At 30.2% G+C, this 23,292-nt stretch overlaps 1 protein-coding gene across 3 annotated transcripts in view; it reads left to right on the top strand.

Moving 5' to 3' along the window:
• The window catches only part of pxb (putative Hedgehog signaling attenuator pxb), a 367,180-nt gene that overhangs the window by 219,320 nt on the left and 124,568 nt on the right, over positions 1–23,292 (top strand). The gene's annotated exons all lie outside the window — the stretch shown is intronic.

Raw genomic sequence — 23,292 nt, 5'->3', positions numbered from 1 at the left:
AAAAAAACATATTTTTATCAAAAAAAAAAAAAAAGTATTTCAATTGTATTCTATTTAATGAACATTTTTCAGTCACCCTATAAATAAATTCGTACCTATACAGATAAAATGAAATCAAAGGTGGAAGGAAGAAAAAGAATTAAAAAAGAAAAATATATATATATTCGATCGATGAAATGAATCGTCGTCTCTTATATTTTTTGTTTCTTTCCCACCCTTTTTTTTCTTCCTTTTTTTTGCATGTCCTTCTCTCATTCTAACTAAAGGTTCGGTAACGGGTGTTCGTACAAGGGACGATCGGTACCCGTATCGTTCTACTACAGACTACCGGTGTATGATTTAATTAAACAGCACAGTGGTGCAAGCGAAATTAGCAATTACACCGGACCTCTTCGAAAGGCCCTTTTACAAATCCTTTTCGATTTCCAAATGGAAAATCTTTTACATTTATAAACAACTAAGAACTAAGAAGAAGTAAAGGAAGGGGAATTCAAATATACATAAGAAAATTGAAAACAATATTCATCAAAATTCATTTATTTTCATTTCATCCTAGAAAAAGTTTCATTTCTTAATTACCTGAACGGGAGATTTGTTTTTGTTTAAATGTTTGCTTCACACGATTTCAAATAATAATAAAAAATTATTCTATTTTTTATTGCAATATGCAGTTACATGATGCATCCAAAAGGTTTGGACAATTTTAATCCCGCCATAACCTAAAAAGTGTTGCCAGAACTTTGGTTGTTTTTGTTTAAATCTTTGCTTCATTAAATTACAGATAATAATAAAATATTCTTTTAACTTCTATTGCAAATATTTCGAAATGGTACTAATAATGTTCCACCATGCAGTTACATGATGCATCCAAAAGGTTAGGACAATTTTAATCCGACCATAACCTAAAAAGTGTTGCCAGAACTTTGGTTGTTTTTGTTTAAATCTTTGCTTCATTAAATTACAGATAATAATAAAATATTCTTTTAACTTCTATTGCAAATATTTCGAAATGGTACCAATAATGTTCCACCATGCAGTTACATGATGCATTCAAAAGGTTAGGACAATTTTAATCCGACCATAACCTAAAAAGTGTTGCCAGAACTTTGGTTGTTTTTGTTGAATACTTTGCTTCATAGAATTTGAGATAATAATTAAATATTCTTTTAACTTCTATTACAAATATTTTGAATATTCTAATAATGTTTCACCATGCTTTAAAAAGTTAAAACAAAAAACAAAAAAAAAATAAAACATTTTTAAGAAAGATTTCGAAAAGTGAGAGAAGTTTGAAGTTTCTTCACCTTAATGAGATAGGATTGAAAGAATAGAAATAAAATACCCTTTCAAACCCCTTTCCCTTCCTCTCTCTATGGAAACGACACTTCGTATTGTTTCTCTTCTGAAGATGACGTTTCAAGGGTTGTCAGAGATAGAAATTCGTGTAAGAAAAAGAGAGAGAGAGAGAGAGAGAATAAAGGTTTCCTTCTATCTCTGTTTAAACTCAATTCGATGATGGCTGGGTAGAAGATATCTTTGAGAACACCTAGTCACGTCGAGACAACAACAACAACAACAACAACATCAACAACTACCTACAAAACCATAATACTAGTATCGAGTTAAGCTCGTGAGTTCGTATAACAATAAAGTATAATAATAGTATGCTTGTATTATTATGTCTATGATTTTCTTAACACTAAACCAATGACTATGCTAGAAATCAAAGAAATGTTTTTAATATCCTTTCCAAACAAATACTATAATTCATATAATTATTATCACTCGTAATTATATATATATATATATGTGATTCAAATAAAATAAGAAGACAAACAAGTTGAAAAAATATAAAATAAAAAGTAGAAATAATTATAAGATAAATTTAATAATTATACTATTTAATATTATTTAATATTAATCTTTACGATAAATTTTTGTTCGAACTTCATATACTGTCATAGATACTAATACGTAAAAATTAATCTAAGAACGAGTATTATACCTTATAATTTACTATCATCTATTATTTATTCTTTTAGATAATATATTTTTCTTCTATCTTAATCTCTTAGGTGATTATAAAGGTTTCGGATAATAGCAAACGATCGATCGTACTTAACGACCCATAATAGGATTAGATTTATAGAAAATGATGTTAAATATAATACAAATGTATTGTATCACATTTAAAACCAACATTTATCGTTATCATTTTATATAACAACGTTATAAAGATAATTCTGATCAAAATTAACAACGATAAAAGGTGAAAGACAAAGTGGAAGGATGGAAGGAACGAAAAGGATCATTGGGGTGTTTAGTTGTTGTAAATCATGCTACCAAAAATTTCCGATAGATTTATGAAGATACCTAGATCATTATAGGATAATAATGATATATAATATATCAACGTGGTAAGAAGAAAAAAAAATTAAACTCCCCCCCCCCTAAAAAAAAAGTTAAAAGAAATCCGCCCGAAGATGTAAGAAAAAGTAAAAGGAGTGGGGTAGGAGGACTGAGAAGGAAGATGAAAGAGAACAAAAATCGTCGAGAAAGAGAAACACAGAGAATTGTGTGTGTATGTATGTGTGTGTGTGTGTGTGTGAGTTAAGTTTTTTTTTTATGGTAGAAAATCGGAGTTCTCCTTGGTAAAGTCGAACCGGTCGTCCTTCAAACCCTCGAGAAGCAACACCATAGTTAGTCGAGTTTCCCTGTGATGTTTGCTACCTGAGGTAACGTATCACCCGTTGCTTTGAGTCCCACAACATAATAAAGCAATAAACCTTGTTGAAGCAAAAATTTACCATCTGTTTCTTTTCCTTAATAATCTCTTCTTTCGAAGTCATTTAAGATGAAAAGAAAAAAAAGAAAAAAAGAAAAGGGGAAGAAAAACGAATCATAATTGACTATTAGAAAATAAAAATGAACGAAATAACAACACAACTTCATTTCTTTTTAATAGAGTTATAATCGAATCAAATAATATATCATAAAGATTTCAACAGATGGCTCTGTATTACAATTCAATTATTTCAATTTACATATGGCTTAACCTTACTTTTTCTATTCCATTATAATTGTGGTGTTTAAATTGTTTAATCAAAGAAATCTTAGAAATCTTTTTTTATAACAATAAGTAACTATTTTATCTACAAGGTGACACAAAAAAAAAGCAGATTCACTCGAATCTCGTATTTTTTTCGAGACTTTGTTCACTTCCCGACAGTCATCTATCTTTTCTTCTCACTTTCTTATATATTTTTTCTTTTCTTTCTCTTTTACACGAGTCCTTCGTTTCACGATACAAAACGTTTTCCAGTTTTCGTTGGTACTTTTTACCACTTCCTACGACACAAGTTCTCGTCCCTTTACGAAGTCCACCTACGGAAAACACGTTTTCCTCTTTTTTTCACTTTTTCCTTAGACTGGAAGCAAGAAAAGTGAGGATTCTTAAAAGACGAAACTGCGGAGACTTGGAACCAAAGGGAACCAAAGGGAAAACCTTTTACCGAACTAACAGTCGCATAAAGTGTTCCAAGGGAAGCCCAAAGACGAAAAGGGAGTTTCTTTTACGCGTTCACGTGTATCCAACCGCGATATGTTTCGAATGTGTATATAAAAAATACATAGATATGTATATAAGTATTATAAAAATGTTAGGTAACATATATAACACGTTATTACAGTGTTAACACACACGCACACAAATGTATTGTGTAATATACTTCTTAACTTCTTATTAAACTACATTTTTATTGACATTCTAACTAAAAGGGTCAAAAATAAATAAGGATGTTCTCTTGAAAAGAGATACTTCAATCTTTCGATAGTTTATACCAACATGTGGGTTGTATCCGTGCAGTCAAAAGTACACCCACTCCAAAAGAATATACCTTGTGTGTATACACAAAAACCTTCCACCGTTTTACTCTATCTCCCTTTTCCGATCGGATATTCTTATATACATATATATAGTACTTCACACAGCTATTCTACAAGAGATAGAATACGAGAGAGAGAAAGATAGAAAAAGAAAGAATAAGAAAAACAACATAGTAAAAAGGACTAAAAGAAAATGAAAGAAATAAGAGGATAGAAAGAGAGAGAGAGAGAGAGAGAGAGAGAGAGAGAGAGGGAGAGAGGAAGAGAGGAAACTAGAAACTAGAAACTAGAAAAGAGAAAGATGCTTATCCTCGATGACTATAGGTGTATTTCCAATGGTAGCAATGGGTCCTTTGTTCTAGCAGGTGTGCTTCCTTCTTTTATTCTTTCCCTACGTCGGCGAACCTTTTCTAACTTATTGCATTCACCCTTTTATTTTGTTTCTCTTTGAGATGGTTTATGGATAAAATACTAACTCGTATATTTGATTAAAAAAAAAAAAAAGAAATTATTCTAACCTAACCTAATTAAATTTCTTTTTATTAGAAAACTAACCCTATTTTCTTTTTTGCTTGTAATATTTTGTTATTATATATAATAACAAAATACAAATTAATCAAATTTAATTAAACAAAATAATATTATATTAAATATAATAACAAATACAATACTAATCAAATATCCAAATATAATATGATGTAATAAACTACAATCATTATTAATAACTTGTATGACTATCGAAAGATCATAGGAAGGGAGGAAGGGTTGAATTTTGTTTTAATGTAAAAAGGGATAGGAATAGAATTCGTTCATAATCCTTTGCTCTCTTTTTATTTGACTATCTTTCTCTCTTTCTATTTGCACAAACGGTATCCATGGAATGACGGACAACACCGTAGGGATGGTAGGTAGGTAGGTAGAAAGGTAGGTGGTAGGTAGGTTCGTGTACTTCGGAGTTTGGTGCTGCTGGCACAGGTCAACAACTGGCGTCTACGGAAAATTATGCGGCGCTAGACCTTCGTGACGGTTTATAGGCAATGGTATGTATCACGAAATGGCGAAAGATCGCACGAAATGCTAGGAACTCGCCGAGAATTACGAGGGCTACGCGATAAGGGAATCCCTTCTGTATTCCCTCTCTCTCTCTCTCTCTCTCTCTCTCTCTTTCTCTCTCTCTCTTTCTCTTTCATCTAATTGTCCAAAGAGTTCAAAATGTTCAAAAGTGTTCTCCCTTTCCACAATGCTAACTTTCAACTTTCGTAGATCGTTTAATCTTTCAAACACGTTTTATATTAATTTTATTTCCTTAATAAATATTCGTGAATTTTCATCTTTCACATGTTGACATGGTAATGATAATTTGATAAATTTAATAACAAAAATAAATAAATATAATATTATATCAAACTTTTGATAGATTATCTAGGTTTTATAGATTATATACTTTTTATCGGATATATTAATACGTAAATGTTATTTTTTAATATTTAAATATTCATTTTAAAAAGTGTTATACAATATAATAATTAATATTAAATATCACTTTTTAAAGAATTAGAAAAAGAACAGAATAAACACAATAATAGAACTTGATAATAATAGTATTGGGATCTCTGGCAGGGGCGTGGCTTACCCTAGCGGCAAAAATATGAACTAGAGACTGGATGATGCTGTGCATTAATTGTATAACGAAAATAGAGAACAACGTTATCTTATATTATTTATTATTTATTATTTATTATTTATATTATTATTATTATAATTTTTTTGTAATTAAATTAAATAAAATGAAACTTACATTGCAAGAAATTGTTAAATTTGCTTGCACAAAACTAAACAATAAAAATTTTGTTGGTGGTGAAAGTGTATTAAATGCTGGACATGTGATTAAGTGTGGACAAGTACCAAGTCGTGATTGTAATATTATAAGTATTTTAGCTTTTTGTTTACAAACTTCACATGTTAAAGATAATCCACATGAAATAACTAGTGAAATATTAAAAAATGGTCGAATAATTAGAATGAGTTGTTCATGCAAGGCTGGTTTAAGTGATATTTTGACTAGGAATACTTGTTTTTTTTCTAAATAAGTTCGAGTTGAATCAATAGCTATAACAATATACACAAAAACATTATAAGCATGAGTAAATTTATTGATTTAACAATTTATAATAACCAGAAACAATAATTATTGAAAATACTCACGTGAAAGTAAAAAATCATCTTTAATAAAATGGAGTGAACAGACTTTCATACTGGGAATTATACTTGTTTTCAATTTTTAGCGCTCATACCCAAGCTACATGTCTATCAATTATTTCTTTATCACCAAATTTGTTTATTTGATAAGCAAATTGTTTATTACGAGGTGGAATTTGAAAAAACCTAATTTTTTCATCACGACAAGCTATGCTTGTACAACCAAATACACAGCAATACACTTTACTTGTATTTTTTCTTGCTGGGAACTCCATAACAAAAAAACAAACTTCTTTGCAACAAATTTTTAGTTTAACAATACTAGGTATTTTCAATTCTACTTTTAATAATAAATAAGCAAGTCATAAAATTAAAAATGTAAATATTTCCACATAAATATCGTGTAGTTTAAATCAACTGTCAGCAATTCCTCCTTACTGTTCTAGTTCTGAATTTAGCCACCAGATAGCGTATTCAAGTGCTAGAGATCACAATAAAACATCATTGAATTATAATTACAATTACGTATATTCTATAATAATCAAATTAAAATGAATAATAATTATCATTAGTATATACCTAAAATGAAGATACAAAACATGAACAATCATAGTCATTAAATATTACACGTTTAACATCAAATGACTATATTATTATTCGTAGTAATTATCGATAAAATAGTAGACAAGGTGTATGACACATCACCTGTAATTAAAGGTGAGAAGTAACGTGTGATCAAGAAAAGATAGAAGGGTAGGAAGGTAGGACGCACTTTCTGGTTTGAAGTTGAGAGTTTCGTATGGTCTGTAGAGAGGTTGTCTGGAAAGGGTTTGGTGTAAGGGATCGTGGGAGAGGAAAAGGTACGAAGGTTCAAACTGAGAACATAACGAGCGGCCGGCAGGTAATGAAGACCGTTCTATCTCCTTGCCACTGAAGCTGCTGCATGAAATACCGAGAACCACACCGAATCCCAAAGGGCACACATAGACTCATACATATATACATGCATACACATGTTCATTCTATTTCACTCACTTACTCACACATTCTATCTTTCTCTTTCTCATTCTTATCCATCACTATAATCCGTTTTATTTCGAGGTAATTAACGATCGTGTACCCTTAATAAGTCTTCAGCTCTTACGCTGGTAGTCGAATTAAATTAAGTAGTTCACGCATATTTTCCGTGCATTTTAAATCCGCACAATTTTACTACACATCCTTTTTAGATGTTACATTTTATCTCACATCGTTTTTATGAATTTTTATTTCAACTTGAATAAGAGATAAATCCTTTGATCTTCTTGTCTTCAAGATTCGATGTTTCTTTTTTTTTTTTTTTAAATAATCATGCGTATTATAATTCTTAGAAAATAAAATCTGTCGTAGTGTAAATTATCGTTTAGTCGATTGCTAGGAAATTAATGTATACCTATAGTTTTATTTGCGATTAAAGAAATGATCTTGTTGTAAAACGATAGCAAGTTGCAGCTGCCAGATGACTAACGATAAATGTAAATGAAGACAGAACGAAGTTCATGATACGGCAAAAAGAAAAAATAAATAAGAGATTACTATGCGATTCGAATAACGTTCGAGATAATGAAGGAAGGGTAACGATAACGATCATCGATAAGGATCACAATCGTATAGAACGATTATTTAAAATATAATTTATTTTGAAAAATATATAAATAACGCATATCTGTTTATTCTAACGAATCATTTTGACATGTACGAATTAAAATGTAGAAAAATATAATCATTTGAAATATAAATGTGTATGTGTGTGTGTGTGTGTGTGTTTGTATTAAAAATTTTCTAAACAAATATAAATTATATTTAAAATTTACTTTTCTCACAGTATGAACTCGTTGGTACGAAATACTCCTGTAATTCACTGTAGTACATATGTAGATACCATACTATGACGAAAAGGAGGAAGATGACGATGAAAGAGAGGAGGAGTAGTAGGAGGAGGAGGAGTAGGAAGAGGACAACGAGACGAATAAGATAGACCGTCAACGTTGGAATTTCAAAATAGAAGAGAGGGCTTTAGTCTACTATATACCATTGGTCTCCACACTCTATGTGGACCCTTCGAAACTCCCGACATGTTTGTCGAAGGACCCTTTTCCTTCCTCCCTTCCTCACTTTCTCTCTCTCTCTCTCTCTCTCTCTCTCTATCTCTCTTCAAATGTACTTCTCCTCCTGTTTGCACGGACTCTCTCTCCTACGTTGCGGCCTTTTATGTATATGCAAATATAAGAACTTGTAGCAATGTCTGCCAGAGTGGATATTCGATATCCTCAGGAATAACAATATTACTTGGACGAGAAAGCGTAAAATGTTTCTAAGATATCCTGAGAAACATTCGAGTTTTCCTCTATCTATATAAAACGAGTGTTTTTTCATATATATCAACTTCATAAATGTATATGTATATATATGTGAACCAAAAGTTTGGGATTTTATTGTGTTATAAATTGTGTTATAAACTGTGTAATGGATTGTTTAATATCTTTTTGGTTGTAAAATTTACTTTGGAAATGTTAATACAAAAATATATGCAAGAATTTTTGGTACACTGTATTATCTTTATATATAAAAATTTAGTGTTACAAAATGTTTGTCCACTAATAATTTCAAAATTGCTGAACAAAATTTAATGAAATTTTTATTTTATTTTGTGTGATTTTTTTCAACTTAAAATATAGAATAGTTTTTATCGCGTTTATTTTTTAATTTTTTATCGCTAATTTAAAGATTTATTAATTAGAAGTTATGTAGATCTCTAGGTACTGTAAGTTTTCAATAGATGGTGTTGTATTACAATTCAATTATTTCTATTTACATGCTAGATAACCCCTTACTTTTTTTATTTTTTATTTTTTATTATATTAAATCAACAATTTATAACAAAACTACACAAACACTTGACTAGGGGCATCCTAGTATTTATTTATGTATGTACACACAAATGTATTTACTTAAAGTAGTGTGTATATATTCTCGCAAACATTATATGCATCATTTATTTTCCAAAAAACTCTTTTCAAAATGTTTTTTATTTATTTTTATCTTCTCAACAAATACTATATCAAAAATCGGAAAGGATATTCTTGGGACTAGCCAGGATGTCGAGAACATTTCCGCAAAATGATATTTCCTTCGATATTTCACATAAATGTTAGGAAGTTTTTACAAAAAAAAAACAAAAATAAAAAAAACAAAAAAGAACAAATTGATAAGCGATTCGAAAAGGACGATTATATTTCAAAAAGATAACTTCCTTTCTTTTTTTCACCATCTATTGCAAAAATCGAACGAGAAAATAAACTGAAAACTAAACTGAATAGAAAATAAAGATGGAAAATAATTGTCTCGTATGAAAAATAAGACATTAGGGTTAGATTGAACGTAAAATTGTGTCCATTTGGTAAAATCTAAAAGGGCAGAAAAGAAAAAAATACAAAAAGGGCAAGAGAAAAGTTAAAAGAAACGAACTGCATACCTGACCACCAATTATCTTCCTTCACCACCCCTCCCCCTCATATCTCACACAACTGTTCCTTCTCCTACTTGGTTGTTTTTTCCTCTTAGCTTCCAATTCTCAGCTTTTAAAAGAATGAAAGAGAAAGAGAGAAAGGGAAAGATAGAGATATAATTCAGATATCATCCCTTCGATCCTCGTGAACGAGAATCAAGCAGCCGAAGGGCTCGCGTGCCAACTGACGGCTCCCATAGCGAACCAGATTACAAACTGCCCTATCGTGGGCCCTCGTCGACGAAAGGTGAATTAAAAGTAAAAAAAAAAAAGAAGAAGATAATAAGAACGAGAGAAAGAGAGAAAGAAAGGTAAAAAGGGACAGAGAAAAGAGGATTTTGAACAAAAAAAAAAAAAAAAGAAGAAAAGGGCTTAGGGTGTAGAGAAAAGAATTAGGATTTTGGTAAATCTAAAAAGGGTGTGCTACTAAATAAGACAGTATAATATATTTTAAAACTAAAACTATACTATAATATTATATATATATATACTACTATTACAGTAGTATAAGTATAACAAATATATATATATATATAATTGTAAAATTATTATAGATATTTATTATTTGATATTAGGGTTTATCAAATTGTTTGTTAGTTTATTGTGGTGTTTCAGATATTGCAATTTTTTGAAGTTGAATAATATTACTTTATATGCAAATAAATAAATATATATTATTATTATTATTGTTATTATTATTATTATTATTATTACTATTATTAATTGGCATTAGGAACTCGAAAGTTCATTACCGCAAATACCAAATCCCGCCATTGTTCCAAATATATATACAATATAATATAATAATTTAAAATATGTACAAACTTATACTTCATCCTAATATTATTAAAAATTATTAAAGATTATTATAAATAATTGAAAGAATTTCAAAAAAAAAATTAAAACGCAAAAGAATGTGCGTAGAACAGAAAAAAGAAAAAAAGGGATAAGATACGTGAAAGGTGTGAAATCAAAAAAAAAAGGAAAGGTACATACCTAAGGGATAAAACTAAAGAGGTAAGAGAGAGAAAGAAAGAGAGAGAGACAGAATAGGTTTTCCTGTGGAGAAGAACATAGGGCAACCCTTCGAAACGAAGGGAGCCCTCGAGCGGAGCCATGCTGAGGGATTAAAGCGTTAAGAGCACCGATTACACTCACGACTAGGCGTGAAGCCTCACACGCGTGCCCTTATCGATCTCCAAACCCTTTTTTTTTCCTTTTCTTTTCTTTTTTTTTCTTCTTATTATCCAGACGACGAGAACAACGTTGAGTAGGAGGATGCGTCCTTTCTTAAGGTATTTAAAACACATGCAAAAAAGTAAGGAAGAAAAAAAAGCGAGCCCTTAGACGTAGACGAATACTCTCAAGGTTTTAAAGGTTTTACATTCCTCCCAACACCACCTACCTGATGAAGGAAGGGCACGGTGAAATGTTCACACTCGATCAAACTCGATCTTCTTCGTAAATTTGTTGTTGTCTTCGTACAAGTTTCGTAAACTCAAAAGGGTTTCCCTTATAAATATCAGAGTTTTTCAATGAAATCGATCGTTATTAAAGTTTCATCTTCAAATGAATAACCTTTTTATCCCTTATCTTCCCTTTCCTTTCATTTCATTTCATTTCATTTCATTTCACAATCTTTTACCTTCATTTATTTTGATTCTATCATGAAAGAAAATGAATCTAACCTTACGAGATTAAATCCAAAGTTAATTATAAAAGATCGAATGATCTATCTTGATGAATACTACTACTTTAACTCACTTTGATGGATAAGTATTAAAGTATTAAAAAAAAAAAAAAAAATTAGTAATAAAAGAAAGTAACCGTATAAGAGATGGGAAAAGTGCATTACTCAGTTTTACTCGTCATGCGATTCCTCGATTAGTTCACAACAGACAATTCAAACTTTCTTCCATTCTCTGTATTTCCCTTTTTTCTTTTTTTTTTTCTACTCAATTTCCTTCGTATTCGCAGAAAGTAAAGGAATAAACGAAATAAGATATTAAGTGTTTTTTTTTTTTTTTTTTTAATTTAAAAAAAGAAAGGAAAAGTCCCGTGTTCTCTGTTACTTTCTTCAGGGTAGGTTTCTTTTTTCTTTTTCCTTTTTTCTTTTTTTTTTTTTCATTGACCAGTGAAAAGAATAAGTTTCTTGGTGGTAGGTATCCTTCGATGGAGGGCTGGTACAAAATATCAACCCAAAACGAGTTTTCACACGAATACTTTTAATAAAGACATCATTGTCAATTCATTCGCATGAGATTAATGTATTTGTAAAAGTCGTGGAAAAAAAGACGTCATAACAAAAATAATATGGGTGGTTAGAATGGTGTCGGCAAAAATCGATCAATGTTGGTTGCATATCCTTCTTCGAATGGACAAAATTCTAGCGGTGAAAGATGAAGAAAAAAAATGTGTTTCGTGTTTCTCTACTTCTTTTTTTCTTTTCTTGTCATAGAAATTTAAATATATGTCTTCATTTCTTTCTTTTTTTTTTTTTTTTTTTTTGTAGAAAAACCCCATTGAAATTTATCTAACCTTTAGGTAAATAGATTCTAACCATGTTACTGGGAACAAAAAAAAATATAAAACTATTCTAAGGAATGAGTATGGGTGGTAGGTTTTCTTTTTCAAACCATTGTTCTCTCTCTCTCTCTCTGATCCTAAAAAGGGCGAAGATTACCCGCTGTGAACGATCATCGCCTTTTTTCGTAGACCACCTTTTGCGTCTCTCACTTGACCATTTGATTGATTTATATTACTTTTCTTTTACAAGTTTGACTTTTATTCGTAGGGGGTAAATTGTATGTCAGCGTGAACAAGACCTAGTCTCAAATGACAAACAGATTTTGTCCAGGCAGCGCCAATATTATTGGTCAACCACTTTTCCTTTGATTTTCTATCTCTCTCTCTCTCTCTCTAACTCAGTCTCTTTCTCATGTTCTTCTTAAAAATGGAAAGAAAAAAGAGGAATAAATCAATGACAATGATCGGCTTGTTAAAATCACGTTCGGTTTCCCATGATCACTGATTTTTTTTTTTTTTTTCTATGATCTTGTACCTTTTTTCTTTCTATAGGTTGAAAACTATCTTTCATTATTTATTACTTCATTCATTTGTTATCTTTCTCTTTTTTATCTTTTGCACGAAATTTCAGAACAATTGTACGAATTATTTAGAATTATTTTCAATTAAATTTAATAACTATTTACTTCATTCATTTGTTATCTTTCTCTTTTTTATCTTTTGCACGAAATTTCAGAACAATTGTACGAATTATTTAGAATTATTTTCAATTAAATTTAATAACTAATGTAATATTATTTTGTAATATCTTATTCTTGTTAATTAATAATCCAATTAGTAAGTAAAATGAAAAAGAAATGAAAATAGTTATGTTTTATTGTTTTAATAAACCTACTACTTATGTTCTTATAACGCGTTAGCCCTTTTTTTCCCTAGGGAAATAGACTTTTCGTTTTCATTTGAACACTGTAAAATAGTCTGGGATACGAAACTGTCTGACAGCAGAGTTTTCAAATCCAATTGTGTCCGATTACAATGACGAGAAAACTTCCTATTCGCTCAAAATTCCCCGTTGTTGTCTTTCCAACCAAGTGTTTCACCTGTTCTTTTTTTTTAATACATCTAGACTCGTTAGATTTGTCAAGAAGTAGAGTGTAAAAAAGAGAGACAGAGATAAAAAAAAAAATGAAGAAGATAGAATAAATGTATTTTGAAAAATGCAACTAGACGAATTACAGTTTGCCACGAAAGCGTACGTATTCACATACTGGAAATCCCTTTTCTCGTCTTTTATATTCCACGTGCACGTTTCTCACCATCGTCGTACTTAAATTCATACCGAACGAGATTGTATATATATATATATATATATACATGTGTGTGTATGAGAAAAAGAGGGAGAGAGAGATATATACATATATATATATACAAACTGAAAAGAGTTCTGGAAATATTTCAGTAAGAAATAATTTCTCTCGTCGCGTTTAACTCAAAAAAAAAAAAATAAACATTTTTCGACATTTTATCGTCCAATCCTTGACAAAAAAATATTAAACGTTCCACTTATTATTATTTAATTATTTAATATATATACATTTATTTCTTTATATTATACAATTTATTGTGTTATTTATTAATCTCTCTCATTCTCTTTTTTATGTATTTTTTTTTTTTTTTTATCAACAACGGTTTAGGTTTTTTTCGTTATGGAATATCACGCGTGTCGTTATCGTTTCATTTCTATTTACATACCTGTACACGTATATACTAGTATATACATATATATAATAGGTATCTCGAGAGTTTCGATCAAAATGTTTTGATCTTTCCAAGCACACCGGATATAAACCACTGCCAGTAGAATTCGTTGGCTACCTTGTTCGCTGCAACTGCACTTGCAACTGCAACCGAACAAACTGAAAAATTAAAACAATCGTAGATAGAAACCGAGATTCTCAACGTGAGATAAACTCTCCGCTTGTTGCTGATGTGAGAGTAATCATAAAAAAATAACACGTTGTAATGGGGGAATTACCGTAGACGAATTTTTTTATTATTATCATTATTATTATTATTTCATTTGCATGTTACACTGTATGGATATATTTGGCATTTCTATTTACAAAAAAAAAAATAAATAAATATTTGAACGTGTAATATCGTATCGTAAAAAAAGAAATGAAAAAAAAAAAACAAAACAAAAAATAAATCAGATGATCGATTAACATACTATAATAAATAATAACCAAAGCTTGCGAGTTTCCCCCATGAAATATTTGCGAATCCATCGCTATTGGTTGCCAACTAAAAGCAAATATTTGTATTTGTCAAATATATCATATTCTTTTTTTTTCTATTTTATTTTTTCGTTTCTTTTTTATTCTATGGCGGTACAAGAGTTAATTCATTTTCACGTTATATATATATATGTATATAATAAATAAAGAAAGATAAAAATCGTTTGTGACGATTTATCGTCAAACGACTGATACTTTTTGCAATTGTTGAATTTTCAATTAAAAAAAAGAACAAAAACAAAACAAAATTGTTCCAGAAATTAGCTTAAAACAATGTTGCATCTCATGTTAAATAATAATTCAAATTATAATTTGTAATATTATTATGAAATTGAATAATTGTTTGATTTTGTTTCAGCATATTTTTATTATCCCACGAATTTCTTTTTTATCTTTCATTCATTTATTCTTTTTGTTTTATTTTTATTTTTGCTTTAGCCTTCTTTTTGTCTGCACTGCTATCACCCACCCTTTTTCGTATTCCTGGCAATGCGACGATCTACCACCCTTTACTTCTCCCAATATCCACAGGTATTCGCAATTTTATATCCCAACGATAAATCATCGTCCACCAACGTATATACGCAATTTCTTTTCGAATCGTAAATCAGTAAGCACCGTTTTTCCCCCTTCTATGTGAGCATGAACGTCTGTACGACGTAGAACAGAAGAAAAGGGTGACGATGAGAGGGTAAAAGCAACGGGATTTGTTTGGCAGACGAATATAAAGAAGATATCACGATTTTGTTTAACACATTTTATATTTATTATGAATTATTATTTATCGTTATATTTTACTAATCACATTAATGCGAATATTTTTTGGTATTATTATCAAATTATTTATTAATAATATTAGATATAATATTATATATTTACAGTCAAAGTTTATACCAATTTACATGATATTTTTGTAAAAGTATTTTTTGGTAACAGTTATGGGACAATTTCTAGCACCTTTTTATCGTTCCTGTCCACTTTTATCTTATCTATGGTGTCTTATCGTTAGTACACGATCTCATCTTAAAACTCGTTTTATCGTTCTTTTCTCTCTCTCTCTCTCTCTTTCTCTTTCTCTCTCTGTAACTATCTTCCCCCATAACTCTTTTGTATTAACTCGAAACAAGTCCAAGCACAAGGAATGTGTTTTTCTTTTTCTTTCTCATGTTTATTTAAAAGCTCGTGCTAGGTTCGTTCGTTGTATTACGTCTGAAAATTAACCATAAACGAAGCCGACACTTTCTTCTTCTATTCTGACCATAATATTTTTTTGTTTCTTTCTCTTTCCCTTTTTTTATCGTCCTAAAACGTGACATGCATTTAAACCAAGAAGAATCTTGTTCTCTTTCGATAAAGTTTCTTCTCAAACTTTGATGTGTTATGTCTATGTCGTTTAACTATGTTGATAATATTAAACTTTTTCAATGTTGATAATAAATAAATGTTGATAATGATTTTCTTTTGTAGACTTTGATAGAATCGTTTAAACGTCGTAATACACACCCACACACACACACCACTTTATATTACGATCTCCCGTTATCGAAAAATCATTGAACTTGTGCATCTCAATGCACACGTGCATATGTAACAAACATATATATATATATATATACGTGATATTGTGTATGAGTCGTTAACGTCAAACGTTAGCCATTTCTATCGACAAATAAATTTGCACGACATTCGATAAATAGCAATTTTATGACTTATCTTATTCCCATTGGACTGTGGGTGAGGGTTGGTGAAAGAAAAAAATATTTTAACGACTCGTTTTATACTCAATACTTTTCCTCTTTCTCTCTCTCTCTCTCTCTCTCTCTTTTCGTTGACGAGAAGTTATCGGAAAAGTAATTAGTCGTCAGGGGATTAGGTTTTTGAAACTTTCAAATTGCTTTCGTTTCTAAAAGAAAACCAGTCTACTATTCCTCTCCTATCGAGTCCTACGCTCGCATTAATTATTTGTATGTTCTTTTTTTTTTGTTTATACTAACGTGTAAAAAACTTCCAACTATATTATTATTATTATTATTATTATTATTATTATTATTAGTTAGGCTTTTCAACATTTGTATAATAATATACAACGATGATTTTATGAATTATTTCTTTTTTTTTTTCACGATATCGATCGAGATTATTGAAAGATCAACAAACCTTTGGAATTTTATCAATCGTACGTTTTACTATCGCAAATGTTTATTTGTAATGATTCAACGTCAAATTCTGCTTATATATATATATATATATTTTTTTTATCTACTCGTACAAACAAATACATGTCAGTATATGTATGTATATACTTATATCTTTATCTTGTGACCGTATTTATTTTTTTTTTCATCTATGTATTATCAAACTCAAGTATCAAAGTAATAAAAAGTTGATGTGTTGATTGGTGTGAAATTCATTGTCTGAACAAACAGAACTAATCTGAACTCAAGGTATTTGTTTTGAACGTTTTACAAAGTTTTATAATTTTTTTGTATTATTTAGTTAGTTTGCATTTGGTTATTTTTGCGATCGGGGCTTGATATAATAAAATATTTTGTATGGGTCAATTTTTTGTCATGGTTATTTTGTATACAAAAAACGTACTTTTAAAGTAGGTCTTCGTGTAAAGAAAGTCAAGAAGCAAAGTAGTATAGGAAAGTTCGTCACGTTTTCGACCGAGGTGACGCTCGAGAGACAGTAAAGGTGAATGTTTAACAAACACTTTGAAAATTCGCTGCATCACCTTTTCATAGTCCACCACCACCACCACCATCACCAACACCACTACCATCAGCACCCTTCGGCAAAGCTGCTAGTGCACTTGGAGTGTTTCCAAAAAAGCACCTTCTGTGTTAGCAACGAACGACACCGACCATTTTCCTATGTTAGTGAATGTTACTAGAAACGATGGTGGATTTTTATCAGAGTACTGGTAACAGAAAATTTTTCGCGAATAGGTCCCTGCTATCGAACGCAAAATGAAATTTTTCCGTTTCCCTTTCCCTTTCATTGTCAGTCCACCCATTTGTCCCTCGAGGCATTCTCACCCTTTTTGCGATTCGTGATCGTTTGAAAATTCCCCTTTTTTTTCAACTTTTGTCTCGATTCTCTTGAATTCTTTTTTTTTTTTATTTTTATTTTTACCTATCCTAAGCAAAGATCATTGAACGTTTGGTTTGTTTTCTCAAATGGTGAAACAAAAATCCTGATGAATTTTAATTCATTAATTATAAATATTGTTATTGCAAAATTTTGTACAAGATCTTGGTGTAAAATCTTAAATTAATTTTGTAAAAAGTGAATTAGAATTGGACATATTTCATAAGCTTTAAATTTGACCGACTAATTAAAAATTAATTGTAAAATGTATTACTATAGTTAAGTTAGTTTAAATGAAAAGAAATTCTATTTGAACAAATTTGTCATTTTTAATACAAAAACGAATGAAATCTCTTATCTAATATGATTTTCAATTGATAAAAGGTACATTCGTTTGATGTTAATGTAATAAAGGAATTTTTGAAAGGTCCGTAACCATAGTACCGTGAAATTCATCAATAATGATTCATGATACGATTACAGTAAAAACGTTAATAGACAAAATAATACGTCAGTTTTTAGCTTTTCACGTTTCTCGTTCGTAATAAAAAGAAAAAAAGTAAAATGTAAAATAAAATAAAATAAAACATATAAAATATTCGTGCAAAATATAATAAAATGTGTAGCTCGCTTTAAACCATTTTTTCTACGAACAAGAAAAGAAAAAAGAAATGAGTAACTCTCAAAGAGCTTTAATAAAAAAAATAAAAAAATAAAAAAACAAAAAAAATTAATGAAAAAGAATCCAAATTTTCTCCTAACAAAAATTGTTCGAAAGAACAACGTTAAACTTCGTAGTTTTGAAGATAAAGCATTGCAAGTTTTGTTATCAAAGTCGACTATTATTTTGATAAAATAATCAAGTGCCGTGACATACTTACGACAAAGAAGATATATACCATTATGTTTAAATGGACCTTTCTACTTCCTATGATACACGTTTTGTTTTTTTTTATTACAATCGAAACACCATTAAAAAAATACGTGACACTAATCAGTATCATAAGTTTTCTTAATTACAATTTTAAAGGATAAAACATCATATGTTTAAATAATTTTATAACAAGAATTACGATACGTACGAAGATATGAGAATAAAAAAAAAAATAAATTCAAAGTGAAATAAAATAATTAATCAAAAGAAAAAAAAGCTTGGTAAGAGCCTATCTGACAAACGGTTGTCTGCAATTGGAAACTCAAAGCCCAAATGAGTTAAATACATGTATATACGAAAGGGGATCGATGAAGTAGGATAAAGTTGAAGCTTCGTGTTCGAAATAGAAAGAGAGAAAGAGAGAGAGAGAGAGAAAAGGGAAAGAGGGTGAGGATCAATGCCAATGTTCCTAATGCTGGTAATGTTGGGTGATATGGTGGTGTTAGTGAGAGTTGCTAAAGGTTACTACCGTTTAATTAATTTTATCCACCAAGCGTTGTAGGTGTGCAATACTGCATCTATACAAAACACACAGTTACACACACAGTTACACACAGTTAACCATGACTTTCAACGCGTGTTTCATTAACCCATTGCACGCAATAGTTGCAAAAAGGTTATTTATCGTCATACCAGAAAATTAAAATTAAAAAAAAAAAAAAGAAGAAAAATAATATACAATGAATTAAAAATTCTTATATCAATCGATTTGCATATATGACAAATAATATTATATGATACATTTATTTATTCAATTTATTATAATAATATTTACAGTATATTTAAATTTATTAAAATTAGTTCCAAACTATATAGAATATTATTTTATTATTTTTAAATACATTTATATATATATATATATATTTCTCATTAGTATAAATAATATGTTCTCATAATTTCGTATATACGTACGTACATATGTATTTATAATAGTTTTGCAATGTTGAGTTTGATGAATAATTGATATCTTGATTTACAGAACAAGGTAAGGAGGCAAAAGGTACGGGGGAGGAGGGGGTAGTAGGTTTAGAGTATATAATTAGTTTGAAATTAGTTTGGAATAGGGAAGACCGTGGAGAAATGCTTGAACGAACACTTTCAAACTTTACGTAAACAACGGTGTGACCGAGATTCACTCGTTTTTACTCTCGTTAGTCTCTATTGGGTTTCTCTCTTTCTCTCTCTCTCTCTCTCTTTCTCTCAGTCTCTCTCATTGGTCGCACGTTCTTGACCACATAATTAAGACGAATGAGATTGCCGTAGATCTTGTTAACCATACGAATTGGACGCAAGGGAGAACAAATTGTAAGTCAATTACAATTCGATATCGTTGTTTCGTAGTACTTAAATGTACTTAACCAAAAAAAAAAAAAAAAAAAAAAAAGAAAACATTTCTTTTTTATTGGCTGTTCTTTTTTCTTTTTTCATCGTCAGTACCATCATTTTAACAATTTTGTAATTGGTTATATCTAAATGATCGATAATTATTCAATCGATTGATTTTAAACGAAGTTAAATGATTTTATGAGGGATCTCGTTTTGATGAATAATTCAAACGATTAGGATCAAATTGTTCATAAATAAATTCTAAACACATCTTTTATTGTTTATAATACTAAATAGGATTTATACAAATTATCGAGAAATGTGTTTTAGCAGGATCATTGTGGTATAGGAATAGATGGCCGATGGGAATAATGAATTGTCCAGCAAGAGAAGTAATTAAGCTTTTGTTAGTATACGTTGATAATTTATATACCAGACAACATATGTTACAAGATAGGTGGTCGTGGGAATAATATGTTCACGAATATACAGAAAATTATATATATATACAATTATATAAATATATATAATATAAAATTTTGATTATAAACTATAAATCTTATATTCTTTGTGATCAATATTAAATAAAATTCATAATAAATAAATCGAAATGGAATAGGGGTATATACTAATAATAAATGAGTTAACATCTAGAAAAGTAGAATATTGGAAATAAACATAAATCAAAAGTAGATAGGATGTTTTCTGTCAGCATAACCCCATACTTTATCTCTCTTGTCCTGTCTTCTTTTTATTCGTAGTCGTCGTCATCTCGTTTCGTTTAGAAAAAACTAACACACAAATATACACATTCATACAAACTTGCCGTAACTTTTGCTTTTGCTTTTGTTTTTTTTTTCTGTTTATTTGTTTGTTTGTTTGTTTGTCGAGAAGGAAAGGATTACCGCGCGTATTAACGCGAACGAGTTTGCTAGCGTGAGTCAAAAGAAGAAAGACAAGCCGAAGAAGAAATGGTAGAAGTAGAATGAAGAAGGTAAAGGAGAAAGAGGAGGAGGAAAAATCTTGTCAGATGAGAGAAGAGTAAAGAGTAAAGAGTAGTAAAACGAACGTGAGGAATATCGTTATCCAGAAGCAAGTTCTTTCGAGTGAACGTGACGACGATGACAACTGTCCAGTTATGTGGAACAACTATTCAACTATTTTCTCATTTTCTATCTTTCAAGATAATCTTTCTGCCTTTCATTGGTCACTCATACCTAAGTCAACTATTTATGTTAGTTGCACATTTTCAAGAATATTCCATAGCTAGAGAAATTATCGATTTTTACATAATAACTTATTAAATTTGTTTGATTTTATTCCTACGATTTTTAAGTACATTCAAAGTGACCACCCACGAATGTGGGTCTTCCACATTTCTTTTGGGGTCTTTAATATGTTAAAAGAATATTTCTTGAAGAAAATGATGATCGATCGGTCTGCATGAAAATCCAGGCCAATCTTACTGGTTGGTAAGTTGGTAAGATAGGTAAGATAGGTAAGATAGGTAGACACTAGCTCGTTGAACGGCTAATTAGAAGGAAAGGAAGGAAGGAAGGAAGGAAGGAAAAGTTTTGGAACGTTCGTTGCCTTGGAAAAGTCGATGCAACGACTACGACAACTACGACTACGACGACGACGACGACGTTTTGCTCATCCATTAAAATGCCCAAGAGGAACGCGACGTATAGCAACTTTGGTCGTTAAGCGAACGGCGACGTGCGAGGAGAAGGAAAATCGCACGGGAAATGCCCCTAGCCAACGAATTTTTACTTTCTTCCTCATCTCCCACTCTCTCACTTCCACCCTCACTCTGCTAAACGAGCGCGTAATTAGCCCTTGGATTTAGACGAGTGTCCCTGTGTATTTCGATATACTATGTATTACATATGCTATGTATATATTCTTCTTATCATTACACCCTATATATAAATACACACACATATATTTAAATATTTGTATTAAATACAGTTTAACTTTGCATTTCAACATTAAGAATAATTAACAAGCTACCTGGATTCTTTTTAAGAGATCACTTTTTTTTGTGTGTGTTGCCCATTGGAATTTCACTAAACGCGTTCTTCTTTCTTTTGATCTTAAAAAAGAAAACTACCAAGTCAGGAAGAAGAATCTTTGAACATCGAACAAATAGCGAACAAGCCAAGTTCGTTGCACTCCTCTCTCTCTCTCTCTCTCTCTCCCCACCCTCTTAGACCCCCTTTCTCACCACCAACAAAACCCCCCATCTCATTCGACCCACTTTCCACAATATAATCTTCTTTTTCTACCGAGCAAAAAGTTCTTTTAAAATAACCGCTTAACAATCGGGAACGCAAGTTAAAGAGTCAGCTAGACGCCCCCTTTTTTTATTTTTATTTTTTTTTTTTAATATCTAAGGCTTTTGCTTCGATAAACTCTTTCTATCTTGTACTCGTTTCTTTTCTTGTTCTACATTATTTCTCATAAGCTAATATAATTTATCTTATCTTATCTTTAAGTATATACACGTATGTATTAAATACAATTAAATGAAATTGTTCATAGTAAAACATTTTGTTTAAAGTTTAAACATATTTTATATTTCCATCGACAGAAATAATAAATACGGTTTTGTTTCTGCTATTTCTTTTTTATTTTAGATCATCAGAGCAATGTACAAATACTGTATAACCAATATCGTTGTCAGCATAACTGCGAAATCGATACCAAGCACACACACGCACATATTCTTGTTTTATTTTTCCTATAAACTTGTCGTAAGTACTCGGCTATTCCAAAAACGTTTCTTTGGTATGTACTTATCAGTATATAAGAGTAGCATATACATACCTTGATTTACGAAGTATACGAACGTACCTTCTATAGACCTTCTCAACCAACCCCTAACTTTTTTCACTGTATATACGTATACACATAATCCTAAATGTTTGTTTTATTTATGAAATCGTTTTTACGCAATATTCGACCATTTTATATATATGTCATACTTTACCAAAACGAATATTTTTATGGTTTTAGATCGTACCATCCGACTCACCCCCTTCCCTATGTCTACGTGACGTTTTTTGGGTTGATACAAAACTTACGTTAATGTACTATATATAACTTCAAAAAATTTCATGTGTTTTATACAAAAGAAGAATTATTGTTAGTAACAAAATTATTTGTTCAATTTTAATTTCGGTTTAATTACAATAAAATTAATGAAGAAATAAAGAAATTTATTTTAAAAATAAGAATGAGACAAAAAGGATTCTTAATTATTATTTATAAATAAATTTTATTTCGTATCACTTGAAACATTATTTTCAACTACAATAATAAACCCCATAATTTTATAATAATTGTCATTAAATTGATAATTTAAGAAGAAAAACAAAAAAATTGTTTCATCCCCTAGCGCAAACTCCGAACGGGCGTTTCTCGTCACAAGGGTGCAGCACAGTGCAGACCAATAAATAGCCAAGACGAAAAGTACTTTTCAC

Source organism: Polistes dominula, unplaced genomic scaffold, assembly GCF_049000335.1.
Source record: "Polistes dominula isolate Pdom_NZ unplaced genomic scaffold, Pdom_raw_medaka contig_29, whole genome shotgun sequence".
Taxonomy (NCBI): domain Eukaryota; kingdom Metazoa; phylum Arthropoda; class Insecta; order Hymenoptera; family Vespidae; genus Polistes; species Polistes dominula.
This window is presented reverse-complemented; position numbering and strand designations above follow the sequence as displayed.